The sequence below is a fragment of the Nothoprocta perdicaria genome, unplaced genomic scaffold (assembly GCF_003342845.1).
Source record: "Nothoprocta perdicaria isolate Ctin4 unplaced genomic scaffold, notPer1 scaffold_33, whole genome shotgun sequence".
Classification (NCBI taxonomy): Eukaryota; Metazoa; Chordata; class Aves; order Tinamiformes; family Tinamidae; genus Nothoprocta; species Nothoprocta perdicaria.
Genome location: NW_020455566.1, coordinates 4,801,858 through 4,816,136, shown reverse-complemented (window position 1 = coordinate 4,816,136; position 14,279 = coordinate 4,801,858).

Below are 14,279 nucleotides of genomic sequence, written 5' to 3'. Positions count from 1 at the left end.
AACTCTTTTYTTTGTTGTTGTTGTTGTTTATTTTTTGTGTGTTTCCTTGGCCAAAATTCAGTTTCCTTGTTATTGGTTCATGCTTACAAACTCACAGAGGATTTTCAAATGAAAAGGTGATATTGAGCAGCATCAATGCTAACCCCCCTGAATTTCCTGGGAATTACTTCATCGTCCTGAGTTGTGCAGTATCATGTTTCAATAAAGCCTAATTCCATTACTGACAGAATGATTCTACTAGGTCAAAACAGATTGTAAAGATCCTCTCTTGTGTTTTACTGCCTTATTTCAGTATCCAGACGTATGCCTCTTTAGTATCCACGTGCTATTTGATTTTATTAATGCTTGCATCTGCCAGTGATTTGAGCAAGGGCCAAAGGTTCAAAATTGGAACTCAAGGACCCTCTACTACTAAAAGATTTTATTAGTCATAAATCTGTTATAAAGTGCCTGTGTTGACAGTAGGGAATAATATAATCAAACCTCTCTCCCCACCAGTGACAACCCTCCTCTGCTGCAAGGATCCATATGAATTAATCTGTCTTGTTAACTACCCCAGAGTAAGTGCCTTTCAGGAGAAGAAAATACTTGAGCAAACTACAAAGAAACAGCTGTGCTCTTACAAATACGTCCTGGTTTTTATAGGGGCACTTATATAAGTGAATGGTGCTCCACTCCAATACAAATCTCGTGGGCCATGTACTTCGTGTCATTGCTTGTGCAAAGTGATCTGCATTAGAATAGTGGCTCTGAGCTTGCGTGCTGGTTAAAGGAGGGTAAGGAAGGTGAAGGAGCTCTGCTGGGCTCCAGGACTGACTCTTGCTTGCTGTTTTTGTTATCCTGGGAGAGCGCTGATTAACTTCAATCACAGCTTCTTGGAGTAAAGTCAGGTTGAAAAAAAAAAACAACAAACAAAAATGCTAAGCCCTGATCTTGAGGACTTCTCTGCACATTAATTTCTACTAGTGGAAGCAAAAAGAGAGCATCCTTTGAGTGTTACTATTTCTAGAGATATTTGCAAGAATTGGGGACCAGAGGGACTGCACTGCACCCTGAGTCCCAAGATCCCACCACTGTATCCGGCCTGTTCACATCTTCACCTTTAGCTTTGGGTGACTTGTTGTCTGAGTTGCATGGGTTTCGCTATTGTCAGGAGAACACTGATGCTTATTACAGAAGCGGATGAGAGGCTAAGCTGGCTACTGAGATGTCCAGAGGACATAGTCTAACCAGTGTTCAGTACTACAGGACATTAATTCCCCTTCTTACAAGCTCCTGCTGTTGTTCAAATATTTCTGGAAAGTACATCCAGACTAAAATCAAATGATGAAAATGTACAATGCTTTTATAGCTCAAAAGCAGGGAATTGGGTGACCTGCTGCCATCAGTACAGCCAGTTGCTGTGGTGGAGCATATGGAAGCAGTAAGTTCATGTCCTTTCTTCTCCTAAATTTTGTACTACGATTGAGCTCAAGAGCAAAGTATTTCACTGTCCAGTAGTAAAAGCTGGCATTATTGTCCTGTCCACATCTGTCCATTASACAAAACTCATGTAATAAGGAAAACACCTTTTCTGTGGTCCATGGCAAATAATGGAAACCTCCCCAGTTTTTCTTCTTCAAAGTCAGAACCACAGGGACATTGTCTGTATTCACAGAATCACAGAAGGGTTGAGGTTGGAAGGGACCTCTAGAGATCATCTAGTCCAACCCCCTGCTCAAACAGGGACACCCAGAACATGTGGCACAGGGCGGCATCCAGGCGGGTTCTGAAGATCTTCAGAGAAGGAGAGTCCACAGCCTCCCTGGGCAGCCTGTGCCAGGGCTCTGTCACCCTAACAGTGAAGTTCTTCCTCATATGAAGATGGAACTTCCTGTGTTTCAACTTACATTCATTACTCCTTGTCCTGTCACTGGCCACCACTGAGGAGAGTTTGGCCCCTTCCTCCCTATGTTCTCCCTTCCTGAACTTATACATATTAATCAGATCCCCTCTCAGCCTTCTCTTCYCCAGAGAAAACAGGCCCAACTCACTCAGTCTCTCCTCGTACAATAGATGCTCCACTCCCTTAATCATCTTTGTTGCCTTCCACTAGACCCTCTCTAGAAGCTCTCCATCCCTCTCCTACCGGGGAGTCCAGAACTGCCCCCAATACTCCAGGTGCGGCCTCACCAGAGCTGAGTAGAGGGGCAGGATCACCTCCCCTGACCTGCTGGCGACACTCCTGATGCAGCCAGGATCCCATTGGCCTTCTTGGCCAYGAGGGCACTGCTGCTCCATGGTTAACTTGGTGTCAACCAGGACTCCCAGGTCCCTCTCCGTGGAGSTGCTTTCCAGCAGGTTGACCCCTAATCTGTACTGGTGCCTGGGGTTATTCCTGCCCAGGTGCAGGACCCTGCACTTGTCCTTGTTGATCCTCATGAGGTTCCTCTCTGCCCAACTCTCCAGCCTGTCCAGGTCCCTCTGGATGGCAGCACAGCCCTCTGGAGTGTCGGCCATGCCACCCAGCTTKGKATCATCCACAAATTCACTTTTAAGGATGCACAGTTAATTCTAACAGTATGTCAGGTTATTGACCACTGCTTTTAAAACCCATCTTTCTGGCATGAACCTGAAAATCAAGTCTTGAAATCTCACCAGTGACATATCAAGAGCCTGTTTTTCCTGCCTTATAACACTGGCAACATCTCACTAGCTGATCAGGTCTTTCTCTTTGCTCTGAAAGACAAGTAGAAATAAAAAAAAACATAATTGGTGGCTAGTTTTCTCCAGGCATCATTTGCACTTCTCCTATATCAAATTTTGCTGGGGCCTTTTCATGCATAAATGTTATTTTTCTTTTGTGATGGAGAGCACGTGAGAAATAATTYAATGCAGCTCTATTTGTGCATCTCATGGCAACGACCTGTCATTGTGGCTTCATCGAGGACTACATGCTAGAGAGAGCTGAGTGTGAAATGTGCCATTCAAAAGGGAGAGAGAGGCTTGGACTTCTTTTATATTTGAACGAAGATTTACGGGCTTTGTGATTATGAGGCAGATGATGCATTTTAATTCGCTCGCCTATAGGTAGCCAATAACTAATCACTAGCTCCAAGACATACTTCCTCTCTCGGAGGCTCTGCCACTATCCGTTTGGGTGGTCTAGGCATCCTGGGAACATGGGTGAGTAACTTAATATAAATAAAACCCAGTAAATAACCTAATGTAAATAAAATCCCAGAAGTGTTCATGGAAGTGGAAAAATCAGACAGCTCAGAGTTGCAAGTCTTGTAGCTATGGGACAATGTGAGAGTTTGGGAGAAGAAGGCTTGGGGCCTTTGGGGCAAGGTGAGCAGCAAATGRGGCTAGATGGCGACCGGGTTATTAGCAGCATGTTCTGTGATGGATGCAGAGGTTGTGGATGGTCAGACATGCTTTAGTTTTCAATTATTTTTATAAGCTTTTAGCCACCCACAAGCTCAAGCTGTAAGTGCCCTTTTGAGGAGGTCCAAGTGAAACAATCTCACTGCATTTTAGAGTCACCTACTGCTGTGAGATTTCTCATGCTGGTGTTATGACCAGGAGGAAAAAAAAATTCTCTTCATTTTGCAGAAACTTTCAAGCACTTTCAGCACTCTTAAATGGAAGAATAATTTCCAGACTCAACGATAACTTCTCTTTCTAAACCCTGCTTCCTCAGAATTGCTCTCAACATGCATCTGAAAAGCTAACTAAAAATAAAATATTGACAGTTTTGTTGGGATTATCTTAAGGTGTGCAGAAACCAGCGAACTGAGCTGAAAAGTGAGATTGCTACTGCTATTGTCGGTGGACAGCACTTCAGTGCTCTTCTCAGCAAGACCTGAGAGCTAATGCTCCTTGTCTGCGTCTCCCACATAAAGCTGTGTGCTCAGGCTYGGGTTAAGCACTAATTTAAACTTTTACAAAGGCTCACTTCAACCATGGACTCAGACCAGTGGAGGGAAAAAAAAAGAAGAAAAAAGAAGTTTCAAGCGCAGAAAGTTAGATATCCCTCTTTATTTTTTTTATTATTWTTTTTTTTTAAACAAATGAGAAGACTGTTTGATTAGCTGTGTTCCTGCCATTCAGAGTACCTGAATCACATTATTTAAATCATCAGCAATTCTGCAGGAGCTCTTGGAGAGAGGATGCTGGGCAGTGCCTGCATCTTAGGGAAACGTTGCAATTTAACAGTTTGTTCTGCACTCAAAAAAAAGCTCTTAAAATTAACTTCCCGTGAAACAAAGTAAAAAACACCTATCTATTTTGCTTCTGTAAGTGTTTCGCCACTTCACATTTTCTCCTTATTTGCTGTGCTGTTACTGTCTACTCTGTTGATGGTACTTGGATGCATAATATTTTGCTGTGCCTGATGTTGGTGTTTGATTTTAGTCCTTTGATGAACCTTGGGCTTGTCAGGGAAGGAGCCTCTGCATATGGGGATGTATCTGCTAAGGTTCTCCACTGATTTTTCATGTGATCTCAAAAGTCTCTCTGCATCACCTTGCCATACATATAGCCACCCTCTACATAAAGCATGCCAACATCTTTAGCCCCTATCTTTTCAACAAAAAATGCCCTGAGAGCTCTGGATGAAAAATGCTTTATAAAATTGTTGTTCCCTTGAGAGCAATAGACTTGAGTGAGAGCCTTTCTGGGAAACTTGAAAAGCCAACTGCAGCGTTTAATGGCAAATTAAGTCYTTAATGCAGACTTCCATAGGCTGACTTAAATATTCTGTGAATAGTATCACCATTCCCTAAATGCCTGAAAAGAAAATCCATTGCTCTAAAAGCCGAAGGACAATAAGTAGAGAGAATGAAATCTCTATAGCTATAAAAATAGTCAAAACCATGTTCCTTACATTTATTCTGCATGCATACAGGGATCACTTTSTCTTCCGTGTTGGCCCCTCAAACTAGTTGGCAGTACCAGGAATCCACCCTAGCTTTTACATGTTCACAGAAGTCATTAATCCTCCACAGTGTGCAAAGCCACCTGGTCCTGCAGTCACTCTCTTGAATCCTGACAGCCAGCCTGGGACGTTGATAGAGCTCCAAGAATAAACAGTCTCTAATACGTTAATCTTAATGGCAATTATCTGCACCAGCTGTCTTATCTGGCTTTTGGAAATCCATGTCTTCTCCTTAGAGGGAACAGTCCTGCTCCACACACCAGCAGAATGGGAGGAGAGGTAGCAATCCCTTGATCAGAAGGTGTTCAGATCTTTTATGGGACCAGTTTTGATCCCATGTTGGGGTTGCAGGTAAGCTTAGGGACATAAAGGCATGAGGACAGTTCCTGTCCTCTGAAGACTTGCAGAGCAGATCCAGTCTGGGTCCATCAACGGCATAGGCAGATAGTTGAAGAGGAACATCTTGACCCTCATGGTCCTCTCATTGCAGTGGACACCCATACATCCCATTCCAGTTAACCCAGAAGATTCCTTGCGCTGTTATCGCCAGCTTGCTTCAAAGCATTAGTTGAATGCAGAACCCTAATTTCGCACTGCTACTGACTGATTTCACACTGACTGAACTTACAGTCCATCCATCTCTCCTGTATGAAAAGAACTTAGAGCAACAGAGATAATGAACTGCAGGTGTCAGGAATCTATTTCTTTGTAGGAAATGCAGTTTATGCAGGGTTATAACCCAGAGTATGGTGCTTGTCAAAAAACATCCCCCTTTGTCCTCACAACAGCAATCTCATCTTCCCAGCTCTGGCATTTGCTGCTTCAGCCTGAGGGGTGAAGTGTGTGATGGTGGGACACCACAGGAGGCTGTTCACGGATATGAGATCCATTCCACCCAGCCCACCAGGTCCCACGTGTTTGAGCACCTGGTTTGAGAACCTGGAAAGATCAAACCAGGGAATGTTCAACAGATCAATCTGACACTTCAGCAATTCTCTTGTTCTCACTCCAGCATGGGGAGGGGAGTGGGGAGGATCAGAGTAGAAGTGGGAGGATCATCATTTAAGTGCAAACATTAAAGCTGCATTTAGCACCTGTCTAATTTTTAATATGTGTTCAGGTGCAGTGTGATATTAGRTACTGAAGGAAGTGACAATTCCTTCAGTGTTCCTAGATTAACTCCAGCCCTGAGAGTAACTGACTCCTTTGGCTTGACAACTGCATTGGAAGCTAAAATCACTTTAATCTAAGCAAAGCAAATCTATACTGGGGGAAGGAGAAGGAGCTGCCTCAGAGTTCTCTAACTTTTTGATTAAGGGAGTTTTGAAACAAGAAATGTCACCATCTCTGGAACAGGGGTGTCAGCTAGTATGATTTTCATTTCTTCATGTGAAGTGGATCTTATAAACCACTTTTTTAAGGGCAAGACCTGGCAATAGGGCAGAACTAGATCTTTATCCCTTTATCCTTTCGATTTCTATGCTCACCCCTCTCCTGCTGCAGTCCATCAACTGCAGGGGGCTCTGGTTATCTCTAGTTGGTCCCTAGGGTGGCTTTGACCTACCCATTGCGTCTTAGGGATGGATTCATTTCTAGGTTTGACTCTTGTGCGTTCTGTGGCACTGGAGATCACGGAGGAGTTTCAGTGTTAAGTCGGAGTGGGAACAGCAGCCCAAACTTGGCCAGGACCCAGCAGCAGCTCCTAGAAGAACATTGTTTTCCTGAGCCTGGCTCAGATCATAGGCAGGAGAAAATCATTGATGTCCTGTGCAAGGCAGCTTATCATTGCATACCATGAGTGAAATTGCTTCCCTATCTGAAAGGCCACTGAAAGACCTATGCACTGCTTGTTTCTGTGAAAACTTCATGGCAGGTTTTGGTCTGTGCACAGGGTCTTTTTTGGGTTTTTTTTTGTTGTTGTTGTTGTTGTTGTTTTTGTTTTTTGTTTTTGTTTTTGGTTTTTTTTTTCCTTTTTTTTTTCTTTTTTCCTTTTTTTCTGGTAGCATAAAGAAATTGAGACCAGCCCAGGAACTGAAGATAAGCAGCAGCATGCCCAAGCACCTTCAGATTCCTTCAACTTAGGTTTCAACTCAAGCGACCCCAGTAGAGGGAGAGTACAGATCTGAAGTGAAAGCAATGCTGCCCTGTTAATACCACTGTGACACAATATTCAGCTACCTGTTAACAGGAGAGAGGCTTTTTTGCACTAATAGGAACTTTATTTTTTGTATGATGTGATTCCTCTGCAGTAATGCTCAGTGAGTTCTTCAGTCAGCGCGGAACGCTCTGCAGTGATAAAACGTCACTCATTCGGTGCTTTCTTTACTGCCCCACTCAAATGTTAGTCTGAGTGGCACTGTGTCTTGGCAAAGTTGGTGTCACCTTCTCGGGAGCAGGACAAAGTGCCATCCAAGCACCCAAGCTGGCAACATCCGTGCTTGTTCCTGCCTTGGTGAAGCAGGTGAAAGCTGCTCCTTTCTGAAATTGCCCAATGTCCAAGTTGGTTCTTGAGAAGTGACTGCTGTTACAGGATGGGCTTATATCATGGGATAGCAGTCCTGGCTCATCTAGTGGCAAAGTCCTGGAAAGGTCCAGGAAAGCACCCCTASGGTCTGGGCCACCTGAGCTGTGGTCACAGCTGGCAGAGCGTGTTCCACCCTTGTCCTGTGCCTGATAGATATGGAGGTTGGGAGTGGGCCTGGTGGAAACACACGTTATTTTGGGTCACTTTGTGCTAATCACTGTAGCACGGCATGGCAGCAGCACAAATATCCCTCTTCTCACCCTGCCACCACACTTCTATAGGCTCCATCATGCTCTCACTGGAGGCAGCCAAGCCGTCTTCATTGCATAGTTTGTTTGTGAGCTTGGCATTTTTCATCATTTAATAATATGCAGCAATGTTTTTTCTTACTCTGAAAGCAGCCCCATAAAGCACTGCAACAGGCTTTGGTAGCGATTTTACTTAGCATGTTTATTGCATCCGATGTTAAATGGAGCTGTTTGTGCATCTTAATCAAAAACTTACCTCCTGTTTTGTTTCTGCTAACGGGATGGAGGGGAGATGGGCCAAGAAGGACATGGAGGGGAGATGGGCCAAGAAGGACATGGAGGGTAGACCCCAGGTGCCCTAGTTGCAAAATCATGACTTTACTGAAATCATTAAATCTCTGATGGAGATTTGGCACCTGTGTTTTAGCATACAGGGAAGCCTCCTGCTATTGCTTGGCACAGCTGATGCCCCAGGACTCAAGGCTGACAAGAAAGAGACTCAGGTCTTCAGGATCAGGCAAGGCCTGGAGATAGGCTTAACTTCTGATTCCATAGATGGCATCTTTTCCCCTCTTCAGAAGAAACCCAGAAGAGGAGCAAGCCAACATCATCTCTGCATTGCAGCTATGACGGAAAAGGAGTGAAGACCCAGCTGGTTTGTGTCTCTTCRGGCTCTTGGCAGCTTGCAGTCCCTTGGTAGGGGAAAACCTCAGGAGAGAGAGAGACTTTCAAAAGCTGCTCTATTCCCCTAGGCTGGGACTGCTTCCATATGTTCCCAGTTGTCTCTGGAGTGTAAATTGGATGCGATTTCGGAAAACATGGGTGGCTGTATCCAGCATATGCTAAGGTGAGTGATGGGAGCTGCTGCTGCCTGAGAGAGTGATGTCCTGTCCTGGGTACTCTCACCCTCTTTAAAGAGCTCCAGCCACTAGATGGAGGTACAGATTGATGCTCAGGGAGTGCAAATGCCCATTTGGGAATGACTGTAATCCACCGTTTTCAGCACTTCTTTTCTCCAGAGGTCCCTCAGTCTCTCTACAGGGTCTGCACAGCTCAGATGGATGGGTTAGAGGGATGAATTCGCCCACCAAGCGGTGGAGATGGCAGTGCTGCAGGAAAGGAAGCAATGAGAATCACTAGAATCAACAGGACTGAGATGTGGCCTCTCTGCACATCCGCCTGATTTGCAGCCACACACTTTCAGGGCGTTTGTGGCCCACAGCTGCAAAAGCCACAAAGCAAATGCCAACCAGACAGCAATGATCCTGATGAACGAAGCTGACAAACATGATTTCTAGTTGGTGTTTCAAGACCGCTCACTGCAGTGTGTGGGGAAATTAGTCTCATTAGCTAGGAAACACAACAAGAGGAGTTGGGCCAGCTGGGATAGAAATTCTTGGCTCTGGGAAATCTGCACGTTCATCTCTCTGGTGACACCTAGTAGCAGAGCTCCACTCCACCTGTATCCTAAAGAGATATTTTATGTCTATATCCATGTCAAAATTACATCTACACTTGTACAGATGAGGCAATGCAGTCCTGCAGAGCCCCTTGGAATAAAATATTGCACCAGCATAAACTATTCCTGCAAGGCAATGTGCTGCTTGCAGTTATTAATTTATTACTAATAATGGCTAAACTTACTCCTCCACAAAGTCATCTATTCAATGAGCCAAGGGAAACTTATTAAGACAGCATTGATCATCTAAGTCTTTTAGAAAAAAGGAGTGGGCCTAATGGAACAGAAGCCTAAGTAATAATTTTTTGCCCAGTTTACAGCTCTAGTGGTTTCTGGAGCTTCTTCCCAAACAAGCGTGTTAGAGCAGCTGGGGAAGATTTTCTCAGACTTGGTTTAGTGACCAAGTATCTTGCCCTTTGGACCTGACCTGAAATGGCTTTGAAACACATTTAGAAAAATAGGGGGCAAGTCTTTAAATAGCTCTGAGCTAGCAAAAAGAATGAAATTCTGACGTGGGTAGCAAAATGAGTGATGCCATATTTGTACATGGGAAAACTGACTTCTCATCTTGGGGCAGCTCTCAAGTTCAGATCTGGCAGGATTTGGGCTCTTTGGGGTGTTCATTACAGCTGGAGGAGCTGAAGTTCCCCAGGGGTTCCTGGACAGACAGCAGGACTTGGCCCTGCAGCAGAAACCCAACACACTCCATGTGGCTCCAACTCTCTGCAGAAGGAGAGTGCGGAACATAAGGCACCTTCCTACATCCACCAGCCCTGGTGTCACTATTTTTTTTTTTTTTTTCAGAAGGAAACTCCACATCCCCAGAAGAAAATATCTAATCACCGTTTTGTGCAATTAGACTCAGCCTGAGTCTCTGATCATTTATGTTAGCAAAGCCAAGTTTGTTTCTGCTACAGATAATATAGCCTCTGGGTAAATGGGGATTTTCATGGGTTTTCCAATGCTTAATCCATGCTTGATGGGAAAGTGCTCCTTTGTTTCCTTCCCAAATTAAGGAGAAGCTGTAAAATATCTCTGGGAAGAGGCAGGTCTTGGGCAGAAGTGCTGGAAATCCCAGGAGCCCAGTTCTCACTTTTGAGACCCTCCAGGGACTCTGAAGGCAGCCAAGTGATGCTGTGAGGCAATAAACCTTGTATTCACTGCATCACATACAGACAGGTCCCTAAATCATGGCTTATCCCAGTCTCCTCAGCCATGTCAAAGATATCTTCAGCAGTAAGATCCTGATGAAATTAAATACAGTTTAATTTCTAGGGGCCTAAACTACTTCAAATGGGACTTGTAAGGTTAAGCCATAGGGAGTAGAGGGAAGTACAGCCCTCGCTTTCTTCCCATCTTTAATTCCCATTATTCCATCTTTAATTCCTATATTTAATTTAATAATGCACCGCAGGGGCCCTGCTGCATCTCTGGGAGATATTCATCCGCGCCAGCCCTCATGCTGGGTGACTCGCTCCAAGGATGTGACAAAAGAGCAGCAGCAAATCCTGGCTAGGTGGTGGGAGAGGCACCTGCTTTGTAAAACAGCTATGGGGCCAGAAAATGCAGGATTAAATCTACGCTAGGGGAAAAGGGGAGGAAACCAGCACGGAGCACCTGAAGAATAAAATATGTCCATTAATGCCCTATTCTGCCTTGTGCATCAGCACAATACCCAGGGGAACCTCCTCCAGCCCTTACCAACAATCAGCCGCTATCAAGGCATCATTAACCACTGTCAAGTCAAAGACATCTCAGCTATAAACACTGAAGTCCTGAATTTAAAGATGTTTTGCCATTTGCCCCATGCAGCACCTAACCTGAAACAAAGCAACACCTAATGTCCCACCCTGGAGCTCCGAGCAATGTGTGGGATTTACCTTTTAACCCCTCTGCCTTTGCTGCCACACACGGTAAAAAATTATTCATTGATTTTCATCCCAAAATCCTAGAAAAACAAGTCTGTGAGGGCCCTCAGAAAGTCGCCTCATCCATCGCATTGATGCTGTCTATACTGTCCATGGAGAACTGATTTTCTTAAACTGTTTATCTTTAAAATTGTTGATATTTTAAGGAAATCTTTAAGGTTTTGGCTGATGGGGGCGGTTTGTTCCTCATAGACAATCTTCTCCAGCGTTTTGCTATCCTTGCTGTTATTACTGATGGACAGTGTTAGCAGCAGAATCGGTCTTCATGCGGTTCAAATAAGCTACCTCTTGTCCTGTCAATGGAGGATTCTTCATTTGCCATGCAAAGATGGGTTGTCACAGTTGGCACACACTGGTTTATGTTCATCGGAGCTCATGAATGGCTGCTGCCTTCAGCAGGAGTTGGGTTTTCATTGTATGCCTGTGTTTGCTTTCTGCTCTGGGGATGCTCACTTGCAAAGGTTGAACCGAGAATAGAAATATTTCTCATAAGTATATATGTAAATCCAAACCTTTTAGCAATGTGTCATTGTTATTGCTACTGGACTCAGTGACAACTTTGGTGTTTAAAAATAGGATATTTATGCAGAAATTGACTTTTTTTTTCCGTAGCAGTTTTAATCTTGACATAGGTCTTCTATTTTCTTGATCCAAAACTCTAGACAAATGGAAAACATTTGACTAGCAGAATTTTTATGAGAATGGATGTGTATGTCCTGTCTTGAGTTTTCACCAGAACTTTCAAAACTTAGAGAAAAAATTAGCTTTCTAAAGTGGCATTATGCCACCACAATGAACAATGCCTGCAGTAAGAGAATTGCAAGTATGTTTCCTTGAAAATGTTGCTAAAAAAAAAAAAAAAGTGAAGAAAATCAGTTATTTTAAGTAACTGGATTCTGCAGTGTAGAAGAATTTTTGTTATTTCTACGGATGAAACAGAAACACGTTGACACAGTTTCTTTTCAGTAATGAAGTGACAGCAGTGGTCCAACATATGAAAAGCATATGGTTCCCCATCCAGCTGTTGGAAACAGCTCCTGTATGTTTATTCCAAGGTCAGAAATTTATCACTGTGTGCAGAGAAGCTTTTGTTGTCTTTGTTGAGAAATGCCTGAGTTTGAACAATTTCAGCAGCAACCACCGAGTCTTACCTAAGCAGCTCAGTCCTCACTGCAACATCTTTTAGGCTTAATAAATCTTCCTGAGAGTTATTTTAAATGGGGCTAAAATATCATACTAAGAAGTTCAGCAACTTATTTAATATCATTTGCATTTAGTTTCTTTCTTTGCCTACTCTTTAAGAAGAAAAAAAGAAAAAAATAGAGATAATCTAAAAATGTTTTTTTTCTTTCAAAGCACCAGTGAATTCAATGAGGCTTGAATAATCTGCCTTTTTTTTTTTAACATTGAGAAAAAAAAGTGGTCTGCCTGCTTCTCCAACACCTCTTTCTGGTTCCTTCTACTTTTGCACTACATAGACATGATGGCAGAGTCTCTCATTACCAAACTTTCATTAATTTTGCAAACTATATACTGGAGAACACTTGCTGGAATGCTGTAAAACAGTAGTGTAAGTATTAAAAATAAATTATACTTGTCAAGCAAATAAGCAAAAGACACCAGTTGATACATTACCCGGCTTTTCACTGTGGGAATTAAGTATGTGTACATGACAGATTAATTTGCTGAACTGTTGGATTTAAGTTCTATTTTTTTCCCCCCAAAAGCTTCTTGATCGTGAGTGCAGATTGCTCAAACTATATTGTGCAATATTATTATATATTGTACCCTTACTAGATATCAAGGAATCAAACTAGGCTCCGCGGGAATCTTCCTTCTTTAGCTCTGCTTGTCCTTGAGTGACTTAGACACTCATCTCTCACTGACCCAGTGTGGCATCGTCCTGCTCAACTAGAAGTGACGGTGCAAAGGCAATCACTGGTATGAGTGGTGCATATGCCCTGCCCCTCCATCACCTTACCTCATCTACACTGAAGTTCTCCATGTTCACATGCTTTGGCCAACCCTTCTCCATCAGAAGAATGGATCTCTGCAGAGGAAACATGCAGATGCAGATACCCTCTTGATACGGGTGGAAAGGAGAAGCCCAGAGACTTACTGGTGGCTTTTCCCTAGCATAGGCTGGGGAGGGGTGAAAAGTAAAAGTCAAAGACGGAGTCAGAGGACGTCAGTCAATGGTGATATTTTGCTGCCTCTTTTCTCCGTAACCTCTGAATTGCCATTCAGGAGCTCAAGTGCCTCATCTGAATTCTGCAGGCTGATGGTGCTTATCTACATTTCATRCAGATTAGCCCAAGCACCGTTTCTTGGCTGTGTTCCAGCTCAGCTTAAAAGCTTCTCTCTCTACTGTACACCAGCCCAATGATGGAGTTTAGTGCTTAAATGTACGTGTGGCTTTGATGGTGCACAGGTCCTTTGAACTTTGGCTTGGGGAGCAACATGTGAAACAARACTAAGCTGATCTGCATTGCTGTGCCATGCCCCTGACCCAGCTTCTGTGAATGGCGAGGAGAATTTCTTTCCAGGAATTTTTGGCTGGATGGGCAAAGTGTTCTCATTCCAAAGTCTTGGTCTCCTTCTCCCAGGTCTGACTTGTCCTGCACAGAAACATGATTTTGCAGCTGACTGCGGATCTCATGTCTTCGTCAAGGCTTGCTGTGTTTGCAAGGTGATGGCTCATGTTTCCAAAGGGGCCACAAACTAGTGCAAAAGGAACAGGCTGGAGAACTAGGAAAAGTGTGCAGCTCCTAACTCCTTCAATAAGTGACCACTGTTCTATGCCTCAGTTTCCCAAGTTATTACCTATTCAATCTCTTTGCTTAGTGTCCATCCATACAAACTTGTACAACAGCAAGTGCAGAAGGTGTCTGATTTCACTTCCAATGCTGAAATGCTTCCATAAAGCAAACAGTAACACGTCTGTGTCAATATTTTAATTGCCGATATCCCTGAGGTTTCTCTCTATAACCCCAACAGAAGCTGTCACACAGGGCTGACCTCTCCGAACTTGCTTGCTCTGCCTGGCTGGCTCTTCTCAATTATTTTCTCTCCATGTTGCTGCTTACATTTTGCACTCACAGCCTCCACAGCACTTCCAGTCACCTTCCGGAAGCCCAAATGCATCTTAATTTGAAGTTTATTTCAGCCTTATTTCTATCAAAGCAGAAGAATAGCAGGTCCT